The following is an 18776-nucleotide window of genomic DNA, read 5'->3' as shown; positions in this document are numbered from 1 at the left end:
AATATTCTCGGGTTTTCTAGAAACTACTACATAGTATTTTCATCTAACTAAAACTCTGTCAAACGATTGCTATAAGAAACCTCAGCAGACCTCCCAGTGAACTTTGGCATTTTGGCTGTGTGGCCAGAAGGACAATCTCCCTTGACAAAGCCTATTCATGACTCAACCACGGAAATAATCACAATGCTTGCTTAGCTGATGGCTCTTCCCTTTATCGTACTGGAAGCATGTGCAACACAGGCATCCGTGGCACTAAATTATAGATTGTAATACTGAATATCGTTCTGAAATGCAGTTTCAAGGATTATGTAAACATTTCTTATTAATATGCCTAGGTTGACGTGCTTTGTTTTCAGATGTTTTGAGTCTACCAGGGAGAAAGAAATCAGCAAAATAGCAGCAAATTCAAGATAATAAATCCATGGCTGCTGACATATTATTGTCCTAAGTTTGCAAAATGTTTTTTTTTTTTTTTTTTTAAAGCAAACCTCACTTTACCTAAACAATGACTTAAATGCCTACTAAAGAGACTGTCCTGCAGGGTCTCCAGGCCCGATATTTATGCTTTGCCCTAGATGTCCCTGTCAGTATTTCCAAAACAAAGTAAAAGGTGGCCTTTTGGAAGGAGGGTTAAAGAGGAAGCTTCCTGTCAGGGCTGTACAACAGAGAATCAGCGGAGGCCCTATGAGGTCAGCATTATTCAGCATGGGGCCTCCTTTCCGGGACCCCTCCGGATGCTCGGGGTCCCCAGGCTGGGCGGTCCGCGGCCAGTGCTCACCCTGGCTTTCCGCCCAGGCAGCCCCTGTGCTAGGCCTTGCACCCAGAGCCCTTGCGCGCAAGCAGGGTGCTCGGCGTGGGCCCCGAAACTAGGTCTCAGGCGGCTGCCTAGAGCAGCGAGCCCCACTTTCTCCGGGCAGGAAGGGGGGAGGCGGAGAGCATTTCCTGTTGTGCACTGACAGCAGGGGAGACGTCATCGCAGTCAGCTCCTTAGGATGGCCGCCCGAGGGCCAAAGGTCATCTGCGGGCCGGGCGGGGGCGCGCAAGCGGGGGCGCGCGCTGAGGCTCCCACCGCAACCCTGCGCGCCCCCGGATCTGCAGTCCGAAGAAGAGGCCACCTGACGCCCTGCCCTCCACAGTGGCTTCCTCCTGCGGGACTCATCTCCCCCCAGCAAGAAGAGGCACGCATCTTCAGAGGCTGAAGAAGCACTTTCCCTGCCCAGTCCTGATTGCAGTTTCCCTATTAGTACTCTCCACCAGGAATCTTTTAAAGCATCAAAAGTTGCCTGCCTTCTCCCATCCTGCCGGCAAGCCCCGCTTTCTATCTCCAATATTGATTCCTTAAGCAACTGTCACATGGCAGAAAAGAAAGCATATTGACAATACAAACAGGAAGTGCTATGTTTTCATTAAATACCCACTGCATAGCATAAACTTTCACCTACTGAGGCTTTAACGTTTGTAACTCATTTCTTAAAAGTCTCCTAAAATCTATTCGGTCTTGTTCTTACTCTGGATAATGGCAACAACATTCGGGACCAAAATATTTTAAAGGAAAAATGATTGATTTATAATTTTAGAGCCATTGATTTTTTTTTTCCTTTAGCCTCCGTTTCCAGCCTTCATAACCATTATAACCCTGGGTAATTCTACAAGTCAGTGGGTTAAGGTTAATAGTGGTTAAAAATAAGACCATAAGGTATTGTATAATTATTATGAAACAAAACTGAAATAGTTTCCTTTCAGTTTGTTAATTAGATTGTTAATTACAAGAAAAAGTGATGACTTCTGTTCTCATGATGAACCAGTATTAAAAGGCACTGAACCAACATCTCTGACATTTCAACTATGCAGTGTTTCTCAGGACACGACAAGAAACATTTACAGCCTTACATGATGTAAACTATGACCTTCAGCAATGGTAATCTCTCAGTATGTCGTTGGATGGTAGCAGGTTTTCCTCAGTGAGTGAAGCGGGGGAGGAAGGATGCACACAGGTGAGGGGCATGAGAAATCTCTATCCTCTCAATTTGCTATGAACCTTAAGCTGATCTAAGACAGACAGGACAGACAGACACACACACACACACACAAATAACATAGTTAGGGTTCTGTATACATTACTGAAATGTAAACGTCACTGTAACAAGAGTAAACAACTTCTCTAGCTAGGTGAGCTAAAACTTGTGACCCTTCTGCCTCTAGCTGTTTAGTGCTGAGATTACTGGTTTGTACCATTGCAGCAGCTCGGGGAGCAAACCAGGAAGAGTCAGCGTCTACCAGCTGAGCTGCATGTCCAATCCAGGAACTTTCCTTTGTCAAAGGTTACTAACTTTTCTATGCTAACTGAGCACCAACATGGAATCTGATGAATGAATGTCAGCTGCCATACTCAATCCTAAGACAATATCAAAGGATGCCATTATAGTGACCCAAAGCCAATGTGTCCTTGACCTCTTGTCTTTTCACCTTAACACCCAGAGAACAAAATTAGTTTTTTTGCATCATCAGTTTAAATTTACATAACATTTACATAATATTAAAATATTCCATTTGTTCCAAACATACTGTTGTCCTGAAATAAGCTCTGAGTATTTAAATGTCCACTCAGCCCTGAGCCAGCGGGACTTGTCAAGACCTGAACTATGCTCCTATGTTACGGCTGCTTGCTTCAGAGAGGTGATGCCTTACTGGAGGCTTGGAAAGATCTCAGAGATAATCATTCCAAATTCCTCATTTCCTTAGCATGGACGCAACAACTTATAAAACAGGTTTTAGATTCATTTTATGTATATGAGTGTTTTTTTTTTTCTGCACCACATGCGTACAGTAACCACAGGTCAGAAAAGGGCATTGGATTCCCCTGAAAGTGGCTTTATGGATGGTTGTGAGCCACCACGAGGGTGCTGGGAACCAAACAAATGTCCACTGCAAGAGGAGCTCTTAACCACGGAGTCATCCTCCAGGCATAAACAGAGAGACACACACAGAAAAATTTAAATAACATATGTGATCTTCACAACAGTATCAAAGTGTCCTTCCTTGCAAAGGGGTTTCTAATGTATCCGATTCCAGGAAAACCCTCAGTGTCTGTCTCCTGAGTGATCCTTCACAGAGGCGTTTCAACGTGTGCCCCCATCTCAACTGTTGTTTTATTGGGTAAGTCTGCCCTTAAACATTTTTTAGTGCTTTTTTTTTTTTTTTTTACTTACTCTTTCAAATCATGTCACTAGTATATAATTAACATGCCACAAGCTACAAGTGACTGCCCAAATACTGTCTAGTGTCCGTGAAGATTTTATTCAAACCTCGTGCTCTCTGGTTCATATTACGTTGCTGATGGTGACATTGGGATGGTTAAAAATTTTCCTGTTTTATAACCCTAATTACAGACTAAATGAAAGTAATACCACTATAAATTTAGCACAGACTGAAGACAGAAAGACCAGCATAGCATCAATAAATATATCAACTTGTGAATAAACATATAATTGTGAACACAGACCATAATACTGAACTATGATGGCTTCTGGTTCAAGGTGCTTTTTCACTATGTGAAAAAGAACAACTGAATGGGAGATACAAAGATACTTTATGGAACAACTGATTTCACACCTTCTCTTTAGAAAGGGGCAGCAAGTCAAACTAAAGCACCTATGACTTTAGTCCCCAGGACTACAAGTGGTCCAAGGACCGTTTGTTTTCCATCTCAGTGATGGCAGGATGAGGTGCCACCACCATCCCTTCAGACCTTACAGCTCTAGAAAGCTGTTAATGTATTTTCAATTAGTAACAGGGTTAGGAAGCATGCCAGTATGTGACAGCTCACCTCCTTTGTCGGCCACCAGCTACAATGAATATTTCAGAACAGTAAGTTTTAATTATAATTTATTCTATACACATTAATACAATTTAAATTATAATAAAATCTAAATTATAATAATGCTTGAACCTCAGCATCCTCACACGCACCGAATGAAACCTGAAAATTAATGACACACACACTACATTGTGTTTACATTAGCCCCACGCAAAGTACATTTCTCCAAAAGCTAAAAATGTGAAGAAAGCTAAAATATAACAATCTCCACAATCATTAAGAAATCCAAAATCAAAGTATCTATTCAGGAAATGAGAACTCTTGCTTTAGTAATATAGAATCACTAATTTTATTATGAAGCTAACATAGATTCATTTGTTCTATGACATACATGCCTGCTTAAATATTGACTTTCCTGGTTATCCATTTTATAAACTACTAAGCAATGTAAACAGGTGAATTCAAACTAGTTTTCCAGGAGACACCACAGGTAGTGAAGAGTTTAAATAATAATATTTTCCAAGGCTGCTGCAAAGATGCAAATACGGCCACATATTATACTGCACTATATTTAGGTTGCACAATTAATATACATGCATGAAATACTTCCAATATTCTGTATCCTCATTTTTAATGAGCAGAAAACATTAGTTTGCCTTATCTTAAAGAGATAGTAAATTAAACTAAGCATATCATTGGTGTGCTTAAGAGGTAGGAAGTATTAAGGGGCAGGCCTGAATTGCACCAGAGTGGATAACAAATGATATTCCATTCACACATTCACCTCTCTCTGCCTATACGACTTTGTCATTATTTTGAGACAGCAGCCCATTTTTGGGTCAGGCAGTATATACTAACAGTGAGCCAACCCAGAACCAATGCCTTTCATGTCCTGCTATTTATAAACGCCATCAGATTTCCTGCATAGGAATTTCTAGATAACTTCCTTTTACCCACTTATCGCTTGCACGTTTTTTTCAACTGTGCTTGTAAAGTTATGAGGATCAAACTCGAGCTGTGGCTCGGTACAGCGCTCCCTTTCTAATGTTCTGGGTACTGGAATGCAGGCTCTTGGGAAAACTGTCTTCAGGTGTCTTCAGCCTGCATGTAGGCATCTGATGCTGTCGTCAAAGCAGAGGCCTTTCTGAGCACGCTGCTGAGGCTTCCCTGCACTGTGGTGTTTAGCCTGTCAAATCAAGGCCTCACTCAAGCATATCCTTCTTCCAAGAAACCTCTCCCACATGCATTCTCCACCGAGGGTTATTTTGCACCTTGTTAATGTATCGCCTCGACCTCTCTGCTGATACTTCACCTGTCTCTTTTTAAAATAGTTCCTTTTTTTTTCTTTTCTGACGCATGCTAGGGTGCACAGGGTTTGAGGACAGCAGTGAAACACTTATTTTCTACCAGTTCATATTTATACTGCATTTCATTTTCCCATGCATCTTAAGTAGACCAGAGCCATACTTGCTAAAATCCTCTTTCACTGTATGACTGTACAAGGTACCTCTGCTCTAGATAAGTTATCTACAAAATCTCAACAAGCATGGGCTCTTTCTATAAAACATTTCTGAACTAGTTGGAGCCATCTTCTAAAGATTAAAGGAAATTGAGCAATTTATTTTTGAGATCTGATTTTCAAAACAAAATGAAGCAAAACACCAGCATTGAGTCAGTTTCAAACATGAACAATCCCGGACAAAATCATAAAAATGAAAATGTCCTACAAGCTGGGGGAAGAAAAGAGAGTAAATAAAGTGACCATTATCACCTAAATAATTATAGCAATGTCTTTCAGACAATGGGCAAATTTATTCTGCATTGCTGCTGAAAACTATGCTCCTCATGAAAGGAAGATGGTGTTTAAGGAGAGGCTGAATACCGGCAGCCCAGTGTGAACTGTCCTGAATTACGTGTCCATGACAGGGATTCAACGATGGCTCCAATGCTCTTATCTGTTCCTACAAGAGACTTTACATTGCAAAGTACTCGGTCATCAGTTAATAGATCAAACTGAATACCTCAGATCTGATTCTGAAGACATTAGTCAGTGTCATTTTAGCGACTTAAATATACTCAATAAGTTATCTCAGCCACACTTACTGCACAATGTATCACAGTGAGAGAAGAAAAACATCTAAAGAGATTCTCTGCTGCCCCTAAAGGTGCACCTGACTCACACATAAACTCTTAACCCGCTAGGGAAAAAAAAAAAAAAAAACAAACCACCATGCACTAAGCTAAAACACCAATCCATGTGCATATTCCAAAAGACGTTATTCTTCATTCATCCTTCTCCCATCTGCTGTCTAATTTCCCAGGGACACTTACCTGTCAAATACAAATAAGAACAGTTGTTTCCTTTAAGCAGTGGTGTGGCATATTGTAAAAATCTCATAAGGAACTTAAACCCAAACCAGTTGGCTCAAAGGCTATCACATGTGTCATACACAAGGAGACACTGTGTGTGTGTGTGTTTGTTTATTTTATTATGGCTATAATAAGATGGACTCATATAGTCTTGGCCAGTTTAAAATCCAAGTAATTATTACTGGTTTTGAAACATCCTCTCCTTGTTACCTATGGTCCCCTCTTGTATCACCCATAAGAATAAAAAGAGGGTGGTCAGGACAATTTTGTCGTGATATATAATTGTAAGATTATTCATCAAGGGGTAAAACTTTTCCAGCTGTTAATGATCACTGTCAGGTTTCCTTAGCAAATTCTCCCCCAAACAGTGCCAAAACTCAACTGATGATTTAACACATCTGGAGTTTGTCCATTAGAAAATTCTAACATCCACATTTTGTGTCCAGTTACTTGCTATATTCAATACTGTTGAGAGATGTGTGTTTTTTTTTTTTAAAGGTCATTTAGAATATTCTGAGTCACTTGGCCCATTTTAAAGGCTACACTTGATTAAATTTGGGACAAGTTCACCATGCTTATTACTAAGGTCATTTGATCAAGTAAACAGATTACACATTCAAAAACAATTGCCTTTGGATGTGTTCTATTCCATGGGATCTCTTTATTTATTTATTTACTGCTTGAATACAGCTGTAACTAGCTCAGAATTTTATTAGCTTTGCCTGGTAATGGTCTATACCAAGTTAAAACCCATGAGGAGACATTATCAGACGCTATGGAGCTTCTGATGGTTACCTTTCTACAATAAACCTTTCTAAATATACCTTTCTAAATATACCTTTCTGTAATAAACTGCAGCAATAAGAATCAGTCACCTCAAGAAGGTTCTGCTAACTCTTGTCAGAAACATATGTTGGGGTTTTTTTTTTTTTTTTATCTCCTGCAACTGAATTATTCTCAAAAGTTAGTGTTGCTTTGTCTCTAAAAATAGCTCGATTCCCTTGTATTGCCCTGTTCTGTTCCCAAGAGGCACAAAGCTTCATTTTCACAGATGGAAAAAAAAAACCAACAAAATATGATAGATGTACAGTCACTTGGCCTGAGTCATTTTGAAAATCAATAATGAGGCAAACAATAAAGTGCCGGGGTCAGGGTTTCGAGCCATCCATTTTGGTGGCTCTTCCAGCCACGCTGTAAGGTTTAACGAGCACATCCTCAGAAGAGCAGAGCGAGCATCTGAAATCTTCGTTTTGATTCCAAAAGTTCTATACTTCTAGGATAAACTCTGACACATGGCTAATGACAACGAAAATAAACCAAATGTTTATAAGCCTGTGGTTTTCTTCCTTCCTTAAAGGCATGGAGACTGTCCCAGCTGTAAGAGTCAAGGGAAGAAAGAAACACAAGGTTGATCACTGCTCCCTGGGCTGAACTCCCCATGACCTACAAAGTGCTGGGCTGGCCTTCAGGACAGTCCCACGGGACACCAGCCAGTGCTCAAGACAGAGAATTTCACCACCAGCTTTGTGAGACAACGCAAAGTTTCATTCCAACTCTACCCCCTATTTCCCTTGGCCTCCATGGGGCAAGGGTAAATGGGGAAAAAAATAATATACTCTCTTCTTTACACCATATTTATCCAAGCTGGCCCACCAAGAAACTTACTTACACTCTCAACCTGTGAGCCAGAGCCACTTCACACAACTGTCTTCCACAGAGTCTGTTGAGCAGAAAAATGGGCAAGGGAAAACTCACTCCTCATACAGACAAAACCCAGTACAAGTAACCATAAAGTCCCTTCCTCAGCTATAGAAAGGTTAGTGTGTTCACGTGGGTAAAAACAGAAAGGGAATTTAGACCAGGGCTTCAAGAGGTCTTTGTAACTAGAGAACCCAGAATAAAACTTAAAACAGCAAGACAGACTTAGGGGGAAGCATACTGAGAGAGTGCCCATTGGGAGTGAGTCTAGTCAAGATACTGATCCATTTACAGTTCCCTCCCTGGGCTGTTCGCATACCTCATCTTGCAGAGAGATAAAATTTCCTTCCTAATCTTCAATGGATGTTTCTGGAGATGTGGCAAATCCACACCACGTGACCACTGAAAAGACTGTGGTTGTCATGCTTTAGTGGAAGTAGGAGCCATCCTAACGTACTAGATACTTTATTCATTTGAATAAGATTAAAATACAAATTCCAAATATGATCTTTGTGTCAGAGCACTCACAAATGCACTTATAATACAAAGTGATGTGTCATTAGAAAATAAAAAAAAATGTGCTTCATTCTCGTGCAATACGGAAGTATTAAATATTATTTAAATTCCTTTGTGTTTTTTTTTTCTTTTTGGGATGGGACCCTATGTTTGGTGCTGTTCTATACCCTCAACCCTCAAAAAAATTAAAAGTCAATAGTGCTATAAAAGTAAATTTTGTGTGTGTGTGTGTGTGTGTGTGTGTGGAGAGAGAGAGAGAGAGAGAGAGAGAGAGAGAGAGAGAGTGTTATGTATACATATACAAACGTTTAAATGAGTGGGATATTTCAGGATATTTTAGTAATCTTTCAGTGTTCATTTAAATCCCATTAGGGTTAAGAGACTCATTATGCAAGCTGGAATTATTGAACACCTTGAAAAAAATTTAGCACAGTAACTGAATTTGCCAGAAAACACTCCTAAATCAAACTCTCTAAGGACCAGGGCCCTCTTTTTACTATTCTGTTCCCTGGCAATGCCTCCCTGTCTAGACCACCACCTTTCCCAGGTCACTAATATTTGCTAATTTAATAAGAAAAGCATTTTAAAGTCAGCAGTCCCAACAATGCCCCATGATGTCTCTTAAGTGGACCCAAGGCCTCAGGGGTGAACACTGCTGCCCCAGCTACTGAGACTTAGGCAAAAGTTCAGGCTGGGTAATTCAGGCACCAAGGGCTATTTTTGGAACAAAACCTTCCCACAGCAGAGAATTCCGTTCACTTCACTGGTACAGCACACAGGCTGAGATGAATGAGAAGTATCCAAGACCTTAATTGGCGGTTCCATTTGTTAACCAGTAAACCCTGGTACATTATGACATTGGATCCTAAACCATTTCAATCAAGAGTTTAACAGACCATTCGAAAATATCTCAGGAATATTGTACTGTCTCAACAATTTGACTTCTTTTTGTGTTTTTATTTCAGAGTAATCTTGCTTAAAAATAACCACAGCTGCCTGGTATTCTACACTCATTAGGAGCTCACAGAGATCAGAGCACAAAAGTTTCGAGATGACCCTCCAATAGATACGGCCTCCTTTCATAACCTCAGGGCAGCTGAGTAGATTTCACCCTGTTCTGATTTCAAATCCAGGCTTCTGATCCATGAGATATTCACTGGACCACTGGTGCACACCCACAGGCTGCTGAGGGAACCCATATACTCAGCAGTCAAAATGGTTGGACTTTTAGTTTTTTTTATTTTTGAAAGATTCTTAATGTGAACAATCACACTCCATGGATTGGCACTGAGCCTTGAGTTCAAATCCTGTTCCACCAATGACTCAGTTCCTCTACTTGTAAACACAGAGGTAGTAACATCGAATTGTCTCAGGGTGCTGGTGAACTCACAAGTGGGCAGTAGTACCTGCCTGCTATGGGGCCTGTCACAGGACAAGAGCTCTATAAACCTCCAGTCCCTTCTCCTAACTTATTTGCTAAATTGGCCCTGTGCCGATTTTTTTTAAGTGTTTTTTTTTCTTCTTCTCAGTCTGGTAACACCATAATTACAGAATAAAATGACATTGCATCCCCTGTAACGATGAAGCGGGATTTTAAACTGATAGAATATGCAGACTAGAAGAGGCTCCAGAAGCCATCTGTCCCAATCTCTTTCCAAATGAAGGCCAGAGAGCTGGGATGTCTGGCTTCCAGGTTGTCACAAAAAGTTCCCGGCAAAGACAGAGCCAAGCCTTCGCTCACTACGCTCTATACCTTCCCTGGCTCTTGCCTCCCATTGCAGAGGCATGGCAACACATGTAATTTTCAGACAATTAAGAAGTATAAAATAACCTCAATTTAATTTCATCCAATTAACAAGGCAAATTAGCGTTTCATATGTACACTACTAAACTAGTTGTCTGGCTTCCAAAAGAAATAAAGCATAGTTTCAAATGAATCTCCCATTTTGGAATACAGAGCTACTTACAATTTAAATTCCCTTTCCAGTAATCTTCCTTATATGGAATTAGACAGTGTCTCTATTTCAAAATGTTTTCTCTACCTACCTAGGTAAGAATTAACGCTGTTATTTGTATTTTGCGTGAGGGCATGTATACTTAAGCTATTACAAATAAGGGTGTGTCTAAGTTTACCTGAGCCCTAGCTGCCAAAATTCCAGGTATCTGCTGGCCTTTCACATCAAGTGAATCTGCCCCAATGCATAAGATCTCCCATGACCTGCTTTCTTTTGCCAAATGAAGTTTTGCATCTAAACCCTCCACTCACTGTCCAACACTATCATGGACTTAGATACACCTGGTTAGCAATTAAAAACCATGTACTAATAAGTTTGCCGTGAATCATCTATTCACTCCTTAAACATTCCTGCCCCAAAGCACAAACACTCTATGATTTTAACTAAGAGCACTTTTACACACTGGTATTTGACGGTTGGCTTTCACGCCATCTCTGTGACTATTTTCTAGGGTGAAACTTCATTGCTTCAAATAATAATGAGATACTTCCCTTAAAATGCTGCTCAGACCAGCATAAGCAATAATGTTTAATAAAGTATTTTGACCACTTTGTTTAGTTATCTCCAGTTAAGGTAACATTAAGACAAAGACAAAAGAAGTCTCACTGTCACACATCAGAGACAGTTTCCATGCTGAATGCTACATGGCATTCTCAATAGTCAGACGCCATTATTTGTGTGTGTGTGTGTGTGTGTGTGTGTGTGTGTGTGTGTGTGTGTGTGAATTTTATGGCAATTTGACCAATTTCTTACCATCAAGAATTTTATAACCTTTCTAAACCAGGTTCTAAACCTTTCCAAGCTTGCCCGACTCTCCCAGTCACCCCCCACCCTCGCATTCTACCGTACCACACCAGTACATTTAATTCAGCCTTCAAAACTCCCAGTTTCAAATACCCTTTTCTTCCTTCCATTCTTTCCAGTTTAGAAAGCAGGAAGCTTCCACTTTTATTCTTCCTGGACTCGGAAGTTTTAATTCTACAGTATAGTAAGATTTACTTGTAGTTATTCATTAATTGAATCAAGGATAGGGGCCAAAAAGAAACCTTGACAGTGGAGGTAACTGTCCTGTTTGTTGTCTTGCAGTAAGGCTGTCTACGGAGTCCAGACTTGGTCCATCAGTTACATTTTCAAATAATAAACAAGATGGACACTATGTTAATAAAATGATACAGCAGAAAGGAACGCTATCCTCAGAAGTTCTTGTTTCCAGTTCTTGTTCTTCAACATCATGTTACTCCACCCACAAGTCATATGGAATTAAATCCTGCCAGTCTCAGTCATGTAGACAAATTATCTAGAGAACTGTAAGCTTCACCCTTCACTAGTTGTTGAGAACTATATAGTGCATGCATGGATCCAAAGATTAACTGGTTACTTAACACAAAGACCCTGTTTCTAAAAGCTCTGAATTTGTAGTTATTCATCAATTGAATCAAGAATACAGGCCAATCCAGTTTACTAGACCCCCCTAATAAATATTTTTGAAATGCAAATTCCTTAGGACCACAAATAGTACAAGCTGAAGTCAGCTCTTCTAGTGCCACTAAAAACTTCCATAGGGTCAGAACAGATTGATTGATAAATAAACACTACAAAAGAGATGCCTGTTATACATCTTCATCCAGCCAAAGGAAATTCACTTTCCAACAACCATCTTTTAGCTTGCCCAATAGCAAGGGCATCAAATGGCCTGATTTGCTAGGAGCGGGCCTCATTTCCGCCTGGTTGGATAATCACTCATGCGGTCAGCCCTCCTCAGAAGCCTGACCTTCAAGGTCTGGCCTTATCTTGTTATCACTTCTCCCTTGTTATCAGCCCTCCAGCCCCACTGAGTTGCTCTCAGCCCTTGGACACATGGACATATCCCAACCTCACGACAATTACGTTGTTCTTTTAAGACTTTAGAACCCACTTGTCTTTATTTGACGCTTTGCTCCCAGACCAGGCTGACATAAATTCCTTTATGTATCTTCCACAGCACTGAGAATAGATGCAGTATTACACATTCAATGCATGACTGATGTCTGTCCATCAACTCTCGGATTTGACCTATCATATCCTTAGTAGCTAACGTAAGCCCCACCCATAGAAAAGATGTATACAACGAAAGACTAGATGACCGACTTGATGACAGAGCATCTGTCGTGGTATTCTAAAAAGACAACTAAAATTACTGGTGAGAAATATTTTTTTAAAATGTGGTCCTAATTATTCCTGACCCTTTGGTCAACCATCCTATGAACTAAAAATGATGACACTCCACCTGCTTCCTGCCCAGACTCCCCCTTCAGGACAGAAGCACCATTTGTATCTTTTCCTCTCTGTGTCAAAGTGGTCGCACTGTGGTTTAAGCTAACAAGAAAACTAAACTTATAGATTAAGTTAGACAGTAAATCACTCGTCATAGTTGATACCTCAAATGATGAATTATAAACTGTGTGATAAGAGAAACACATTTTTGGCCCAGACCAATAGTGGATAAAATATCAATCCGTTCTGGTTCCGTTCAAACATGTAGCCAACCAAGGCCCATATCACTTTAATACTGGCTCATCACAGAGAAACCAAATTTGAATGGGGACAAGAAATACATCCTCTTTGTGAGGTTTTGGATTATGTCATGACAATTAAGTGCTAATGACCTAAAAGGCGTCTGAGACCTTTAGCAAAAAAATGATTTTCAAACTGTTTAAGTGTTATCATAATAACACAAAGGGAGCGCTGCTCTGTTGTGACACCAAAATCCAATAAGAAAGTAACACCATTTCTCGGGCATTTCCTACAAGCATATACAACTGGGTTATCATAAAGGCCTCCTTATTGTTTTTAATACCCTATCTCCACCCACAGTTTTATAGAAAAGCCCTTATATAAGCACCAGCATTCCTGAAGACCTGCAGTGATTAAAACAAACCCACTTAACCTGCACTTTGAGGTCCCAGATAAAACCGAACTCCAGGAAGCAGACTTAGCAGACTTCCTGTGCTCCACTCTCCGATGACACTCTGAAAGTCACAACACTGACATCCAAGGTTCAGTCAAACCAAGGGCTCACAGCAAATTCACATGAGACTTCGTAAATGAGAAGTCTACCGCTGAAATGTTCAAGTAGAGGTAAACAGGAGAGCCACTTCTCCGCCCACAGGACTGATATAAAGGACTAACACTAAGTTCTCCCTGTGTTGGTGTGAACTAAAGTTGAAAACTGTGTGACAGCAACAGGAGAGTAGCAACCCTTTCGACCCACAGCCACGTACCTGGCTGACCTGAACCACCTTCTCCTTATAACAGTCACCACGACAGAGGTTTCAGTTACTTCGCATCTAATACTGGACTACGCTTTCACCATGCCATATATTTTCTACCAGTCTTTTCCTATATTGAAGTTTTCAACCTAAACTGTGCTAACCACTGAAATCAAGTCAAGAACTGAAAAGAAACACAAACAGCAAACTTATTATTTGTTGTGGCTAAAATGAAATCCTTAGCATGCACGCACATGCACACACACACACAAACCACACTGCCAAAGTATAAAATAAAATTCATCATTTTACCGGAATAAGCATAAGGCACTCAACCTGATTTCTGAGTAGAGTCACAGTGCCAATAGTTCAAGCTGACACATGCACCATTATTCTCCAAGGCACACCTGCATATATGTTGTCTTCTGTTTTGTTTCATAGTAACAAGAACATCTGTAAACACATCCCATGAAAAAGAAGCTGATCAGTCAAAAGATTCTGCTAGGTAATCTTTCAATGTACTCAAACAGGACCATGTCTTTATGTGGTATGTTATCGGAAATAAATTCTTCTTATGGCATCTATTACAGAAACGTTTTATCTGCGTTAATACTATTTTGCCAATCCCCCATCTAACCAGTTAAAACATTATCTTATATTTATACTATATAGATAGTACATGTTCTGAATATATACTATCATTAATATTAACTATCATCCTTAACTGTTCCAAATCAATTTTCATCAATTTAATTTTAAGCAACTTTAAATACATATTAGTTGCTGCTATTAATTAATCTAATAAAATAAAATCACTGAAACACACTACAGACAATAAGCAATTTTGTGTTATGTCCCACCTATTCTCAAAGCAACAAACTATCTCAGATAATTTTCAAAAGAGTCAGCCCTGTAATATAGTATTTATTTTTCTGCACATGAGAACTATACTGCCCATTTCAAGCCCAGTGGTCAAAGAGATTATGGCACTTGAAGCACACTGTCATTCTGTGGATACTGACTCCCTGCCTGCTTGGAATAAATATGCAGTTGTAATCTGATACCACGACTCCTTAGGGCTCCACCAGAATTTTCTCTTAGCAATAAAAAATGATTTCCACCTTATTCACATGCACCGTATTCCGGTTTTAATAAACTGCTTGGACCTACATCCTAAAACTCAAACCCAGCTTGCCCGTTATACAATCCTCTTGGGTAATTTGTAACATTGTATCATGGCATGCCTATAAGACATAGAAGCAACCAGGCATTCACAAAGCCTAACACATATATGTATGTAACGATATATGAATGTATCTAAAACAACTCGGTTTGCTCAAGGACAAGTAGAATCATCCTCACTAGAGGAAATGGGTCTAATAAAGTTCCGTGGTCTTTTTCTAGGGGGACAGATCACTGAAAATTTAATTAGTATGAATCTTATTAATACTTCAAGTAATTTCTGGGTTTTGTTATTCACGCAAAAGAAACTGTACTTAACAGGGAAAAAAAATAGCCCTTGATGAGGGCTCGGAGTTGGCAAACAACAACAAACAAGAAGATACAAAAACAGCCCTCCTGTAAATTACTGAATTCTGCTTTGGGAGTGGAAGAAAGTACCAATATACTTTTTAAATAAATTCAGTTATTTTTAAAATGGCAGAAAAGGAAGGAGGAAAAAAATCAGTTCAATTTTTCTATTATAATGAAAGGACCGGAAGTAAGCCTCTCTATGTTCATTTTAGGCCTAAATAACTGTGCAGAGTATAAGGGTTTTGCAATGTCAGTTGTACACACAGCTTCCTGTGTGAATTCTAAGCCATTACAGGTGTCCTGGGGTTTCCAGTGTAACCTATTATCAAGAGATTCCTCTAGTCGCCTCTGTGCTAGCCCCTCTGCCCTCAGCCCAAGCACTTTACTGCGGGTCTCCTCCTGGAGACTGTATTACAGACCCTTTCTCTTCTCTGCGTCTCCGAGGTGAGAGCGCCCACTTTCCCTTGGCGACGCAAGTCAAAAGCTTTCGCATTCAGAGGACTAGTTCCTGCAGTCCTTTACACTTAGATGCTTTCAAGTAGGCGACTGAGGAACTACTACAAGAAACCCTGCTTCCCCTCGGTTCCTTCTCCGCTGGGAGCTGCATCCCTGAAGCATCCAGAGACCCTCTCCGACCTTCTAGACTCCACCGAGACTAAGCCTGGAGGGCTGGGGTCGCATTTTCTCCCGTCCTCTGCTGCACTGGATATGTTATGTAAGAGGGACAGGACGCGGGAGGCACATGCGTATAAAGCGCACCGATCTGTGATAACAGCTGGGATGGCAAGGCTGATCTGGAGTCGTCCCCCCACCAAATACGACAGACACATCACCCCCACCACACACAGACACACACACACACACGCACACACACAACGCACACACACACACACACACACGCACGCACGCACATATAGAAGCTATGTTTTCCTGTCTTAGCCCCACCAGCAGCAGACGCACAGAATGGAAAGGAGGGGTTTGGGGGTGAAAGGAGGTGAGAGGTGCGGCGGCAGCAGCACATCTGCTTTGATAGCAGTCAGCAGAGCCGCCGCGGCAGAGAGCCCCTCGTTAACCCCCTTCCTGTGGCTGCACCACGTCATGGAACATTCCCGGAACGGGCCAACGTTCCACCCACTTCAGGGAACAGACATAAAGGCGCAGACCCAGCTCCTCGCGGTGCACTGCCCAAACACACATGTTTCTTCCCCATCCCCCGACCAGAAGCACAAACAAGCATGCAATCCGCCCCCACCCGTCTCCACGCGCCGGGGGCCAGCCGGCGGCGGCTGGAGCCGCTCTGCGGCCGGTGCACCCGCAAGGCGAGGGCGCCTCCGCCTGAACCTTCCATGGAGACAGTCCCCTCCTTCTTCGCTTCCTTCCTTCCTTCTCTCCTTCCTTCCTTCCTCGCTCGAGAGGAGAAAGGAGTCACCGCAATGCCCAGCGCCAGCGCCTCCGCTGCGCTCGCTCGGCCGCAGGCCGGCGGCCCGGCCCTAGCCGTCCGCTCGCCCGCCCGCGCCGCCCCCAGCCCCGCGCCGCGCCCCCTCCCCCGCTACCTGACAACGGGCCGCCGGCCGCGGCAGCCGCAGCGGTGGCCCGGCGGTGCGCGCCGGTGCACGTCCCTCATTAGTAACCAGGCACATTCCTGCCTCCAGCGCTCCCGCGCGGCCCCCTCCCCCCAGGACATTACGCAAAGCAGCCTCCCCTCATCTGCATAGAACCTCGGCCAGGGTATTCCCCGCATTTCCCAACGCGCCCGAACCCCCCCTTGCCTAGGTCTCCCCCATTCCCGCCCCCCTCCGACCCTTACCCCAGGGCCACCAGGAAAGCGGCCGGGGGCGCGCGCCGCGGAGGGAGTGATGGAGTTGGGCGAAGGCGATTTCAGGGTAAAGTGAAACAAGCTCGATCTCTGGTGCAGGCAGGAAAAACACAGCACCGAGGCCACTTACCAAGCCGAGAAGGGACCTAGATTCCCGCCGCTCTGTTCTGCCGGCGGCCGGTGCGCCCTCCACGCACCCCAGGGCTGCACCCAGTACCCAAGAGTCGAGGCGTGGAGGGAGGCTGCTACCCAGCCAGGAGACCTTTCAAGTTGCTCGGGCTCCGGGCAAGCTTCAATGTCCAAGACTCAACTTGGCAAATACTTGTGCTACAGTCACCGAAGATGTCTCTCTCTCTTTTTTTTTTCTTTTTCCTTTTTCTTTCTCTTTTTGCGGAGACCCTCCTCCACCGGGGAGAGACAGCGCACAGCGGCGCCCGGCTCTCCAGCTCTCCACCCCCTCACCTCCAGCCCGCCTCCCGCCGGCCGCCAGCCTCCCGGCCGCGAGCCCCTCGGGCGGCTGTCAGCTCCCGGCAGTCCGGGTGACAGCGGCCGAAGGAGGGCGCGACGCGGCGGGCGGTGGGGGGGATCCTCGCAGCCGCCGCGGCCGCTCACCTGTAAAGTCACCGCAGCGCAGGAGGAGGAAGAGGAGGGAGAGGAGGAGGGGAGGAAAGCCCCCCGATGCCCTTGTTCTTGCTGCCGCGGCCGCTCCTCGCCCAGGCTGAGCGTGTCTGGTGGGGGGTGTCTGGTAGCATTTCCTTAAGGACAGAGGGAGGGCGGGCGCGGAGGGAGGGAGGAGGGAGGGAGGCGATCCCCACCGCCAGCCCAGGCTCCTCTTGCCTTTATTTATATATTTATTTATTTTCGGACACTGTAAGGAGATGGAGCCAGGGCGGGGGCCAGGGCCGCCAGGCTGGGGCTTGAGTCGCGGGACCCGGGCCGCAGTTTGTCGGCGTGCGGGAGCCGCAGCGGCCGCCTCCCCTCCGGGCTGTGGACGCACCGGGTTATTCCTGGCAGCGCCTCCCCGAACAGAAGTTACTAGGAGGAGTGCGCGGCGAGGGCGGGCGGGGGAGAGGCGAGGGGAGGGAGGGAGGAAGAGGGAGAGACTCAGCCAGCGACGTCATCGGATCCCCCAGCGCGTCCCTGGGAGGGAGGCTGAACCAGAAAAACCAGTCTGGAGCCGGCCAGCGGGGCGAAGGATGTGCGGTGCGCCCGGGCGACCCGGACTGGCCCCTCTGCGGGCGCGCGGGGAGGGGAGGTCGCGGTCGCGCTCCGTTCCCTCGGAGCCGATATCTCCCCTGAGAGCCAGTATCAGCTTGCCACGCAGAAACACTGGGGCTTCTGGAGCGGTCTGAGAATTTCCAACTAGGGTGTGGAAACCTCCTTCGTGCCCTTCCCCTTCCCTCTCTACCCCCCTTCCCACCTACTGGTTCCTTGCCTTCCTAGGGAAGGAAATTAGGAGATCAGTGGGATCCTTACATTTTGCCCGGGTACCAGGGATCTCTCGCCTCTTCACCCTCCGGCTGCACTCACGATTTTGTTATCAATCGAGGGGAGAAAAAAAATATGCAGCAGCCCCTAGAACTCTCAATGTGTTTCACTAGCATTTTCCGTGCCCGGGCGGAAGCACGAAGTTTTCACGCGCCCGAAATGCCCCAATTGCTTTCCCTGGGGTCACTCCCCAGGGCGCCCCGGGTGCACCCTGCTCAGGAAGCCTCCCGCCCTCGTCCGGGTATTCAAATAGGCTAGGGCAGCGGCGCGGGGAG

At 43.9% G+C, this 18776-nt stretch overlaps 1 protein-coding gene across 6 annotated transcripts in view; it reads right to left on the bottom strand.

Annotated features, from left to right (window-relative positions):
• Hivep2 (HIVEP zinc finger 2) overlaps positions 1-18029 on the bottom strand; it is a 185104-nt gene extending 167075 nt beyond the window's left edge. For 3 of the 6 annotated variants that reach the window (XM_076926901.1, XM_076926907.1, XM_076926906.1), the window contains exon 1: positions 17626-18029. The gene's annotated coding sequence lies outside the window, so the exon portion shown is untranslated. Of the gene's footprint in view, positions 1-16750; positions 16842-17143; positions 17596-17625 lie in introns of those variants that run through there. The other 3 variants (XM_076926902.1, XM_076926905.1, XM_076926903.1) reach the window with 2 other exon arrangements.
• Positions 18030-18776: the final 747 nt, after the last annotated feature.

This window comes from Arvicanthis niloticus, chromosome 28 (genome assembly GCF_011762505.2).
Source record: "Arvicanthis niloticus isolate mArvNil1 chromosome 28, mArvNil1.pat.X, whole genome shotgun sequence".
Classification (NCBI taxonomy): domain Eukaryota; kingdom Metazoa; phylum Chordata; class Mammalia; order Rodentia; family Muridae; genus Arvicanthis; species Arvicanthis niloticus.
This window is presented reverse-complemented; position numbering and strand designations above follow the sequence as displayed.